Source organism: Rhinopithecus roxellana, chromosome 3 (assembly GCF_007565055.1).
Source record: "Rhinopithecus roxellana isolate Shanxi Qingling chromosome 3, ASM756505v1, whole genome shotgun sequence".
Classification (NCBI taxonomy): domain Eukaryota; kingdom Metazoa; phylum Chordata; class Mammalia; order Primates; family Cercopithecidae; genus Rhinopithecus; species Rhinopithecus roxellana.
The window spans coordinates 156,739,072-156,751,108 of NC_044551.1; the positions used below are offsets into that span (position 1 = coordinate 156,739,072).

General features: G+C 42.6%; 1 protein-coding gene and 1 pseudogene across 1 annotated transcript in view; one reads left to right on the plus strand and one right to left on the minus strand.

Annotated features, from left to right (window-relative positions):
* The window catches only part of NRG2 (neuregulin 2), a 267,820-nt gene that overhangs the window by 235,381 nt on the left and 20,402 nt on the right, over window positions 1-12,037 (minus strand). The window lies entirely within an intron of this gene.
* Window positions 5,795-7,087, plus strand: LOC104681859 (annotated as a pseudogene).

A 12,037-nucleotide genomic window follows, 5' to 3' on the forward strand; every position in this document is an offset into this window, starting at 1 on the left:
TATAGTTGGGGAAACTGAGTCTTATGTAAGATAAGTGACTTGATAAAAATCTCACAACTAGTAACAAATAGTAATTTGCTTTGAACGTCCATAAATTATTTGATGCTCCTTCCTTTAAAAGGTGGAGATTGGCCAAGCACCATGGTTCACACCTGTAATCCCAGCACTTTGGGAGGCCCAGGCAGGAGGATTGCTTGAGCCCAGGAGTTCAAAACCAGCCTGGGCAACATGGCAAAATCCTGTCTCTACAAAAAAATACAAAAAATTAGTCAGTCATGGCCGGGTGTGGTGGCTCACGCCTGTAATCCCAGCACTTTGGGAGGCCAAAGAGGGCAGATCACGAATTCAGGAGATCGAGACCATCCTGGCTAACATGGTGAAACCCCATCGCTATTAAAAATACAAAAAAAAATTAGCCGGGTGTGGTGGCGGGCACCTGAAGTTCCAGCCACTCAGTACACTGAGGCAGGAGAATGGCATGAACCCGGGAGATGGAGGTTGCAGTGAGCCAAGATTGCGCCACTGCACTCCAGGCTGGGTGACAGAGTGAGACTCTACCTCAAAAAAAAAAAAAAAAAAAAAAAAAAAAATTAGTCAGGCATGGTGGTGCATGCCTATAGTCCCAGCTACTTGGGAGGCTGAGATAGGAGAATTACCGGAGCCCAGGAGGTGGAGACTATAGTGAGCTGTGATCACATCACTGCACTCCAGCATGGGCAACATGGGCAATAGAGTGAGATCCTGTCTCATTTAAAAAAAAAAAAAGGGTGGAGCTTAATTCTCCTTTCCTTGAGTGTGTGCAGTACTGGGCAATTTTCTTCTAACAAAGTACAGTGTAAACAAGGATGACTTCTGCGACTAGATCATAAAAAGTGGGAAAGTCTTCTCCTTGTTCTCTGTCAAATCAGCTGTGCTGGGGAAAAACAACTGCTATGTGGTAAGAACATTCACGTAGCCCTAAGGAGAGGTCCATGTGGCAAGGATCTGAGACCTCTTGCCCACTGCCAGCAAGGAACTAAGGCTTTCTACTAACCACCATGTGACTAAGCCTTCTTGGAAGTGGATCCTTCAACTCCAGTCAAGCCTTCACATAACTGGAGTCCTGGCCAACATCTTGACTGCAACTTTATGAGAGACTGTGAGCCAGAACTGCCCAGCTAAACTACTGAATTCTTGACCCACACAAATATTTATTATCTCACATTATTATTTGGGGGTAATTTTTTTATTCAGCAATAGATAGCTAATACAAAGCTGAAAGACACAGACACTCTAGAACAATGGGTCCATAAACTTTTTTTTGAAAAACCAGATAGTAAATATTTTAAGCTTGTGGGCTATATGGTCTCTGTTGGAAGTACTCAACTCTGCCATTGTAGCAGGAAAGCAGCCATAGACAATAGGTAAGCAAATTGGCATGGCTGTGTTCCAATAAAACTTCATTTGCAAAAACAGGTGGCAGGCATGTGAATTGTTGTTTGCCAATCCCTGCTCTAGAGAAACTAATTATAATAATATTAAGCAATTATTAGAATGGAATAAAGGAAGCTGTGGGATTTCTCAGCTTAAGGCTGCAAAGGAAGCCCTTGAAGCCCTTGATTAGGAAAGGGTATGTCCAGTTGGATGCGGTAACTCACACCTGTAATCCCAATACTTTGGGAGGCCAGGGTGGGAGGATCACCTGAGGTCAGGAAGTCGAGACCAGCCTGGCCAACATAACGAAACCTCGTCTCTACTAAAAATACAAAAATTAGCCAAACATGGTGGCACACGCCTATGATCCCAGCTGCTCGGGAAGCTGAGGCAGGAGAAATGCTTGAACCTGGGAAGTGGAGGTTGCCGTGAGCTGAGATCACACCACTGCATTCCAGCCTGGGCAACAGAGCAAGCCTCTGCCTCAAAAAAAAAAAAAAAAAAAAAAAAAAAAAAAAAAAAAAAAAAAAAGTCGAGGGTATGTGCACAACATAGTCACAATTCTCTTTTTATCTTTTTCTGTAAGTTTTTACCAAGAGAAGAGAAATAAAATAATTCTCCTTAAGAAATCTGATGAAATGAGAATTGAGCACCAACCAGATAAGAGAATGAGCAAACTGCTTGTATGGTCTTTTTTTTTGCCAAGCTGCTAAAATCTTTCAGCACCATTGCCAAAGCTGTGTTTTAAACAAGGAAAGCAATTTGGTTAAGGGCGGGAAGAAGATTATTTCCTATTAACACCTGGAAATACAACCAGGAACTAAAAAGCAGTTGATAACTGTTAGAAGAAATTAAAAGGTGACCCAAACTTTACTTAAGTCTGTTTCTTAACATTATGGTCTAAGTGTATCACATTGTCTTTGTGTTCAATCTGTAAATTTACCAAACACATTATTATGGAAAAAACTCATAACAAACTGGAATTACATGCTGACTAGATATCTGTTAGAAAGAAGCCTGACTGTTTGGACCTTACCATCATAGCCCAGGGTCACTATTTGTAGTGGCAACTTCTCAAACTGCAGATTTGCTATGCAGCTGGCAACCCCAGACCTAATATAATAACAACGAATATTTATTGAATATTTACTCAACATCAGGCACTGGCTAAGTACATTACATGTATTATTTCACTTAATCTTCCCAATAATCCTATAAGGTCGGTGTTATTGTTATCCCCCTTTTACAGATGAGAAAAACTGGGGCTCAGTAAGTAATTTGTCCAAGGCCACTCAACTAATAAGTGGCAGAGTTAGAATTTGAACCCAAGCGGTCTACTCCTGAAGCTCATGGTCTTAACTGGTGCCCTCTGCAAGCCCTGAGAAGACAAGGTTAAATGTAACATTGTACGATAGCTATAACCTCACATTTTCTTTCACACAAGATCAATTTAGTTGGGTGAAGATAATTCAAATCCACTAAACAATTGAAAAACACTCTTAAAACACAATAGCAACAATCATACATTACTGTACAGTGGAGTAGTATCTACCAGAGGGTTGGTTCCTAAATCAACATGAAAGGAAAAAAACTAAATATAGGCTAATTATCCCCAAAATTCCTTAAATTGCTCATAAAGTGTAGTTCTGTAGAATCAGATTTGTAAGGAAACAACAGATTCACATCTCCCTTCTTATGCTCACTCTAAGATATATCCTCATTTAGGGGGATGGTATGAAGATTTATCTTCAAAATTTAAGTTCTCCCTCATCTCTTTTCCTCTCTCTTTCTCACTGACTATATATATAGTTGAATGTAAATAATTTTCAAATAGTACTTATGACATTACTCTGCTGTAATACAAATCTAGAACAGAACATAAATGCTAAGGCACCCCAAAGTAAAGAATATTAATAAATCCTCATAAATGCTAAGGTACCCCAAAGTAAAGAATATTAATAAATCCTCTATTATCAAATGCAGCACAGGAATAAGTACTTCAGGGGTATTTTGACACATCTTTGTCATGGCATATCCACAAAGTCCATTCTTCTAAGCAGACCATCTTAGCCTACCCTGTGCATGAACCTTATCCAGGCAACAGAACCTGTGTCACAAGCAGAGCAAAGTTCTCTTTCCTACTCATTATCTACAATCAGTACAGCAGTTGATAGGGCTTTTTGAAATGACAGATAAAGCTGTCGGGTTCTGAACTCAAATAGCTGGGACTAAGAAGTTTAGAAGACATCGTTTGGAAAAAGAGAAGTGAAGCAACAAGAGGGCAGAAAAGGACAATTAAGGAGGCTCTGCCAGGGAACTGGTTTCAGAGGAAGAAGGCAAAGAAAAGTGGAAAATGAGAAAAACCTCTCTGTAAAAACCATATGTCCTACATATTCCCTCATTGTATTAAGTCAAGTTCAAGTACTTGTTCATAAACAGAATCATCATAAGGTTAAAAAAGAAAAAAAGGAGGGGTTGAAACAAGGCCAGGACTAGAGTCAGGCAAGTGAGCACTCACCTGGGGCACTAAATTGAAGAGGGCTCCAAAACACGCAGTAATCAAGATAAATAACATTTTAATGCAACAGCTTATAAAATCAAATAGGCAAACTACAGCTAGATACCTGCTTTACAAATAAAGTTTTATTGGAACCAGGATCAGGTTTAAGGAGAGGCAACTGGAGAGAGGCTCTTACAAGTGCAGGATAGAATTCTGTCTTTATTTAAAATGTTGATATTTTGTTCATCATGGATTTTTTGCATTAATTTTGATATTTTGTTTGTTTGCTTGTTTTTGGTTTTTGTTTTGAGACAGGATCTCACTCTTTGCCCAGGCTGGAGCGCAGTGGCAAGATCATAGTTCACTGCAACCTCAAATTCCTGGGCTCAGGAGATCCTCCTACCTCAGCCTCCCAAGTAGGTGGGATCTTAGGCATGGGGCCACCATGCCTGGCTAATTTTTTGTTTTTTTGGTGGAGATGGGGGTCTCTCCACCCATCTGGTGTTGCCCAGGCTGGTCTCAAATTCCTGACCTTAAGCCATCCTCCTGCCTCAGCCTCCCAAAGTGCCTGGAATACAGGTATGAGCCACTGAGCCCACCCTAATTTTGATTATTTTAAAATTAAGGCACCAAAACATTTATCTCAACTACTGATAGTAGAAATTTAAAAGTTACTGATGGTAGAAATTAGAGGGAGTTTCTGGCTCCCCATAATTTTCGGCTTCGCTCATGTCACCGTAGTCCTGGCCTGGATTGTAAAAGAGAGAGCGGGGAGGTAGAAAGACAATTGGCGATTTAAAGATTTATGCAGAGACTTGGAATCAAAATCTGAAGCAGGAAAGTTGGAGATTCCATTTTATCTTGCTGTATTGCATTCTGTGCCCTGGGCGCCCTCATGCCAGTGAAGGCCGTGTTTTCATTGAGCTCCTTCACTTGCCTTGGCAGCTGTACTCACTTTTATATGCAGGTTCTGGAATGCTGGGAGCTGTATGGCAGCCAACATCTCTCCTTTCCCTTCTCAAACATGACGTTCTCTGTAATTCAGTTACAGACACCTCTTTCCTTAGCCTTCTCACCCAGGGAGCCTGATCAAGGAATCTAAGAACTAAGCCTCATTTGCCTTCTCTGGATATGCAAGAGAATTTGCATATATCTTGTGTCCATTTGCATTCCCCTCACATGGGGCATTTAGAATAAAAACAACATTCATGAATCAAAATGAAGCTAGTTCCATTCTTTCTCTGTCAAAGTATAGAGTAAGTAAAAGGATACTGCAGTGTGAGAAAAGAACCGAAATTATATTTGCCAGGGTTATGTGTAGTTTTAAAAGCAATCCAATTTGGTGGCATTTACCACCATGAAATTGGCGTTTAATATTTATAGGTTTAGCCTTGGAGAACATAATCACTCATGACTGAAACAGCCACCCCTTTCCTTACCATTTTTGTAGAAATTTGAGCCAAGAGCCCTTAAAAGCTGAAGCTGTCCTCTTTTCCTCCTCCAGGTTGCCACTTAAAGTGTGGAAAGCCTAAGGGTTCCTGATGACTGATTCCTCCATTTGAGACAAAGTGGCTGAGAAACAGATTTAAAAGTATGAAAAGAAGAAGGAGTATTGCTCCTCATGCCCCCTGAGCCCCTTTGGGAGCTGAAAGAACTAAGGAAAAGAAAAGAGTAGGCTGGTATGAACTCTGCACAGAATTTCCTCTAAAGAAACCAGCCAGTGGACAGTGGACTACTAGTCTCAAAAGGAGATGGAGCTCAATATGACAAAAACCGATATTGTAAATAACAAGGGCAAGTTCATTATAGAGTTGTTTTTAAAAAATAGAACTGAGGTCGGCAAAGCCTGAGTCCTGTCGTCTCGCCTTCCTCCCATACAGCATGAGCTTCACCACTCGCTCCACCTTCTCTACCAACTACCAGTCCCTGGGCTCTGTCCAGGTGCCCAGCTACGGCGCCCGGCCGGTCAGCAGCGCAGCCAGTATCTATGCAGGTGGCGGGGGCTCTGGTTCCCGGATCTCCGTGTCCCACTCCACCAGCTTCCGGGGTGGCATGGGGTCCGGGGGCCTGGCCTCAGGGATGGCCGGGGGTCTGGCAGGAATGGGAGGCATCCAGAACGAGAAGGAGACCATGCAAAGCCTGAACAACCGCCTGGCCTCTTACCTGGACAGAGTGAGGAGCCTGGAGACTGAGAACCGGAGGCTGGAGAGCAAAATCCGGGAGCACTTGGAGAAGAAGGGATCCCAGGTCAGAGACTGGAGCCATTACTTCAAGATCATCGAGGACCTGAGGGCTCAGATCTTCGCAAATACTATGGACAACGCCCGCATCGTTCTGCAGATTGACAATGTCCGTCTTGCTGCTGATGACTTTAGAGTCAAGTATGAGACAGAGCTGGCCATGCGCCAGTCTGTGGAGAACGACATCCATGGGCTCTGCAAGGTCATTGATGACACCAATGTCACCCGACTGCAGCTGGAGACAGAGATCGAGGCTCTCAAGGAGGAGCTGCTCTTCATGAAGAAGAACCACGAAGAGGAAGTAAAAGGCCTACAAGCCCAGATTGCCAGATCTGGGTTGACCGTGGAGGTAGATGCCCCCAAATCTCAGGACCTCGCCAAGATCATGGCAGACAACCGGGCCCAGTATGACGAGCTGGCTCGGAAGAACCGAGAGGAGCTAGACAAGTACTGGTCTCAGCAGATTGAGGAGAGCACCACAGTGGTCACCACACAGTCCGCTGAGGTTGGAGCTGCTAAGACGATGCTCACAGAGCTGAGACGTACAGTCCAGTCCTTGGAGATCGACCTGGACTCCGTGAGAAATCTGGAGGCCAGCTTGGAGAACAGCCTGAGGGAGGTGGAGGCCCGCTACGCCCTACAGATGGAGCAGCTCAATGGGATCCTGCTGCACCTGGAGTCAGAGCTGGCACAGACCCGGGCAGAGGAACAGCGACAGGCCCATGAGTATGAGGCCCTGCTGAACATCAAGGTCAAGCTGGAAGCTGAGATTGCTACCTAACGCCACCTGCTGGAAGATGGCGAGGAATTCAATCTTGGTGATGCCTTGGACAGCAGCAACTCTATGCAAACCATCCAAAAGACCATCACCCACCGGATAGTGGATGGCAAAGTGGTGTCTGAGACCAACGACACCAAAGTTCTGAGGCATTAAGCCAGCAGAAGCAGGATGCCCTTTGGGGAGCAGGAAGCCAATAACAAGTTCAGAGTTCATCGGGAAAAAAAAAAAAAGAACTGATAGATAAGACTACGTCAGTATGTCTCCAGCCCTGTTCAAGCAAAATGGTACCTGACCAGAGGGTATGAACATTGCAATCTGTGTGACAGGGAGAGAGTACACTGAAGAAGGACTACTCAGCCGGGTGCCGTGGCTAACGCCTGTAATCCCAACACTTTAGGAGGCCGAGGTGGGCGGATCACCTGAGGTCAAGAGTTCAAGACTAGCCTGGCCAACATAGTGAAACCCCGTCTCTACTAAAAATACAAAAATTAGCCGAGCGCCGTGGTGGGCGCCTGTAATCCCAGCTACTCAGGAGGCTAAGGCAGGAGAATGACTTGAGCCTGGGAGGCGGAGGTTGCAGTGAGCCTAGATCGCGCCACTGCACTCCAGCCTGGGTAACAGAGACTCCGTCTCAAAAGAAAAAGAAAAAAGAAGAAGGATGACTCAATCCTTCACACTTTGAAAAAAGTCCTTTCAGTGCATTTAACCTCCTTATTTAAAAATACCTGGTTATTAGATAACTTTTCTTTTCTTTCTTTCTTTTTTTTTTTTTTTGAGACGGAGTCTTGCTCTGTCGCCCAGGCTGGAGTGCAGTGGCCGGATCTCAGCTCACTGCAAGCTCCGCCTCCCGGGTTCACGCTATTCTGCTGCCTCAGCCTCCGGAGTAGCTGGGACCACAGGCGCCCGCCACCTCGCCCGGCTAGTTTTTTTGTATTTTTTAGTAGAGACGGGGTTTCACCGTGTTAGCCAGGATGGTCTCGATCTCCTGACCTCGTGATCCGCCCGTCTCGGCCTCCCAAAGTGCTGGGATTAAAGGCTTGAGCCACCGCGCCCGGCCGACTTTTCTCTTTTTTTTTTTTTTCCTGAAACGGAGTCTCCCTCTGTTGCCCAGGCTGGAGTCCAGTGGCTCTATCTCTGCTCACTGCAAGCTCCGCCTCCCGGGTTCTCGCCATTCTCCTGCCTCAGCCTCCCGAGTAGCTGGGACTACAGGTGCCCACCACCACGCCCAGATAATTTTTTTGCATTTTTAGTAGAGATGGGGTTTCACCGTGTTAGCCAGGATGGTCTCGATCTCCTGACCTCGTCATCTACCCGCCTCAGCCTCCCAAAGTGCTGGGATTACAGGCGTGAGCCACCGCACCCAGCCTTAGACAACTTTCTCCTTACTGGGTAATTGGTAACCGAGAAAGCAGTGCACTGGACAGTGGATTTCCATTTTCAAATAAGCTTATTATACCTGCTACTGTGATTTAATGAAGTGGCATCCTGGTTTCTGACGAAGAGTTTTATAAATTTGATTAGTTTTATAAATTTGATTAGTATAAACCAACGCCCAATTCAATCTTGATTGAATTGACAAAAATCAAGCCCCTAAGCCTGTTACTGAGCCTTATCATCTCTTCCTTTAAAATGTTATATGTATCTAGAGAAATACTATGACAAGCATGCAGAGATACATGAACAGGGAGGTTGCTTAATCGTTGTTGTAATCGTCAAAAAAGAAAGAAGTCTTGGAAGTTATCTAAATGTCCATTAGTAGGAGATGAGGTAAATATATTATGGGAAACTTATACCATGTAAAACTCTAACACTATTAAAAATAGTAATATAGATTAGTATTTGATAATATAGAAAATAATTTCCAAGATATATTATTAAATAAATAATGTACATCAGAACAAATAGTATGATTCAACTTAGGTAAAATTAAATATATATTCATGTGTGTATGACATTTGTTTATGATCTATGTTTTGTGGAACAATAGCAGTATCAATATTAGTAGTTGCCTGTTTAGAGTGGGACTGAAAAAGTACTGGGGGAACAGGGGTCTTGTACTTTATAAAGTACTTCTGTAACACTTTAAATGTTTACAATGGCCATGTGATTCCTTTTATAATGAGTATTAACTTGTAGTAACATATAGTAACTGACATAATTAATACACTATTATTTATATGAATTTACTAGTTGATATGTATACATATATTATACACACACACATAAAGTGAGTGCAAGAGTAAGCACTAATTGGGCTAGGTGTGATGGCTCATGCCTGTAATCCCAGTGCTTTGGGAGGCTGACACGGGAGAATTGCTTGAGGCCAGGAGTTCAAGACCAGCCTGGGCAACATAGCAAGACTCCATCTCTGTTTAAAAAAAAAAGAGCACTAATGTATGTGAAAGAAAATATGCAGAAGACAGACTGTGAGATGAAGAGAGGGAATAAGTTCCAGTGACACTATCCAGCCCCATGCTCAAGGCAAAACTAAGACAAATTACCCCTAAAATTTTCCACCACATTAGTCCAATAAGTTTCCATTGGTACTTAAGCTATTGTAAGTTAGATTTTCTGTCACATGCAACAAAAGAATCCTAAATGATTTGGGTCAGTTATTAAGGATTATATGTGGCAAGGTTAGAAATTAGGGCTTTATCCTATGAGATGCCACTTGTTTAAAAGTTAACAAAAAAGCAAAGTTTTAAAGCAGATATAAGGTATAATAAAAGTTATTTGGTGAATATCATACTTTTTATTATCAAGGGAGCAAATTACCACCAAGAGTAATTTGTTTGGACAGGATAGCATAACAAGAGTAGAAATAAGACTAAGTCCCAAACTTGCTGGGCTCTGGAACTAGAATACTTGCCCTCCATGTCATTCTATTGTAGCTAGATCTTAGTGCTTCTCAAATGTTCAGTCCTATCTTTTACTTAGCCCACATTTGATAGAGAAATTATTAGGCTTTGAACAATTGAATTTATTTTGTATTTTTTATTTTTTTGAGACAGAGTTTCACTCCTGTCACCCAGGCTGGAGTGCAATGGTGCAATCTCAGTTCACTGTAACCTCTGCCTCCTGGGTTCAAGTGATTCTCCTGCCTCAGCCTCCCAAGTAGCTGGGATTACAGGTGCCCGCCACCACACCTGGCTAATTTTGTATTTTTAGTAGAGATGCGGTTTCACCATGCTGGCCAGGCTAGTCTCAGACTCCTGACCTCAGATATTCCACCCACCTTGGCTTCCCAAAGTGTTGTGATTACAGGCGTGAGCCACTGTGCCTGGCCTGGGAGCAATTGAACATCTTAGAGTATGGTTTATCTTCATATTTTCAAGATAATATGGGTTTTCAATGAATATGGTAGTGATATATATATATATATATATATATATATATATATATATTTTTTTTTTTTTTTTTTTTTTTTTTTTTTTTGAGACGGAGTCTCACTCTGTCGCCCAAGCTGGAGTGCAGTGGCTGGATCTCAGCTCACTGCAAGCTCTGCCTCCCGGGTTCACGCCATTCTCCTGCCTCAGCCTCCCGAGTAGCTGAGACTACAGGCGCCCGCCACCTCGCCCGGCTAGTTTTTGTATTTTTTTTTTTTTAGTAGAGACAGGGGTTTCACCTTGTTAGCCAGGATGGTCTCGATCTCCTGACCTCGTGATCCGCCTCTCTCGGCCTCCCAAAGTGCTGGGATTACAGGCTTGAGCCACCGCGCCCGGCCGGTAGTGATAATTTTTAACAGTCAATTTTAACAGTCAATTAAATGTAACAGAAAATATAATGCCATATGAATGGTGCATATATAGCCACTAGGTGTGAAATTCATATTTTCAATGTATAGTAATAATCATGCGATAGCAATAATTACTGATTTGTGAAAAAAGTTTAAAAGGAAAAATTAAGAAAGTTGGATATTACTCATGGTTCTTTAATAGTTTTGTATGATGAAGGATGGGCGTCGTGGCTCACGCCTGTAATCCTAGCACTCTGAGAGGCCGAGGAGGAGGATCACCTGAGGTCAAGAGTTCGAGACCAGCCTGGCCAACATGGTGAAACCCCATCTCTACTAAAAATACAAAATTAGCCAGGCGTAGTGGTGCACGCCTGTATTCACAGCTACTCAGGAGGCTGAGGCAGGAGAATCACTTGAACCTGGGAGGCAGAGGTTGCAGTAAGCCGAGATCATGCCATTGCACTCCAGCCTGGGCAACAAGAGCGAAACTCAATCTCAAAAAAAAAAAAAAAAAAAAAAAAAAAAAAAATTGTATGATTGAATAAATCACTTGCCTTTTCTAACTCAATTTCCCTACTTAAAAAATGGGAAAATAGGCCGGGCACAGTGGCTTATGCCTGTAATCCCAGCACTTTGGGAGGCCAAGGTGGGTGGATCATGGGGTCAGCAGATTGAGACCATCCTGGACAACGTGGTGAACCCTGTCTCTACTAAAAATACAAAAATTAGCTGGATGTGGTGGCATGCACCTGTAGTCCCAGCTACTCAGGAGGCTGAGGGAGGAGAATCGCTTGAACCTGGGAGGTGGAGGTTGCAGTAAGCCAAGATTGCGCCACTGCACTCCAGCCTGGGTAACAGAGCAAGACTTGGTCTCAAAATAAAAAATAACAATAAAATAAAATAAAATAAAATAAAATAAAATAAAATAAAATAAAATAAAATAAAATAAAGGAAAACAATAATACTGCACTCATACTCCTGATACAAGGAGATTTAAACATAGCTTTGACCGTCTTCATCTATATTTATCAGGCACTTGAAGAACATCAGGGAAAGCTATTCTAGGAATAGAATAATAATAATCAAAGGTAAAATTTATTGACTACCTACTATATTCTGGGTACTATTCTAAATGTTTTATGTGTATTTAATCATGTATGCCTTACAACAACCCTATGAAATAAATCTAATTATCATCCCCATGCTACTGAGGCTCAGAAAATTTGTGATTCTTGCCCAAAAGCCAGAGCTAGCCATGATTTGAACCCAGGCATCTATAATGTCTCTGCACTTAGCTAATCGTATGGTAAATAATCTAGAGTAAAATAATAAACATGAAGAAAAAACTGAGGAGTCAAAAGAGATGT